Source organism: Sinocyclocheilus grahami, unplaced genomic scaffold (genome assembly GCF_001515645.1).
Source record: "Sinocyclocheilus grahami isolate Dianchi unplaced genomic scaffold, SAMN03320097.WGS_v1.1 scaffold2834.1, whole genome shotgun sequence".
NCBI classification, from domain to species: Eukaryota; Metazoa; Chordata; class Actinopteri; order Cypriniformes; family Cyprinidae; genus Sinocyclocheilus; species Sinocyclocheilus grahami.
The window spans coordinates 38,755-39,540 of record NW_015508010.1 but is presented as its reverse complement, the minus strand read 5'-3'; positions in this window follow the sequence as shown (position 1 = coordinate 39,540).

Sequence of the window (786 nt, the reverse complement as noted above, 5' to 3'; positions counted from 1 at the left end):
TTATTCTGATAGAAAACACTGTATCGGTTTCCACTGATTAAGAAACATTTTTGTTTTTGCACTGATTTATTGTGTTGGTTACATTTTGTTCCTTTGTGCAGTGGCTCAGGAGATGAGTCTTTGAGTTTGTATAAACATCAAGAAGCTGACAAATAAAACCAAAGTTTTTTTTTTTTAGATAATGTAATCTTGTTAAAACTGATTTCATAAAATTGGTATCGAAAAATGTATAGTTCAGGAACCGGTATCGAAGTCAAGATATCGGTATCGAGAAATTGAACGATACCCAGCCCTACATACCATGAGAAGTGAGCTATTTTGCGGAATATTCTCACGACACAAACCATTCAAAACACCTACAGACTGCACGCATTACGTGAAGTCTAGTGTGCTCTTTCACTGCAGGATTCAGTCTATTAAAATACATTTAGAATGATCACAAATTTAAGACATGGGGGCAGAAAATTTATATTTATACCACTTCATATGGTTAATCAATTTCACATGAAGAGTCCGTTTTTTTTCTCTCAAAATTACCATGATTACAAATGTGATATTGATTTTTATTTTCAACAGTTCAATAAACTAGAAGTTAATTAAGAGACTTGTGTTTTAGACACCAAATTGCCTGTTTTTGCACTATTTCGACAACAAAAATAATTCCGAACAAACCCACAGCGCTGTTTTGCATCTCTGAGCAACATGATGGTGTTTGGTTCCTGAATGAATCAAACATTTAATTGATTCGGTTCAATCGCAATGACTCACTTATTAACAGTGACTTGC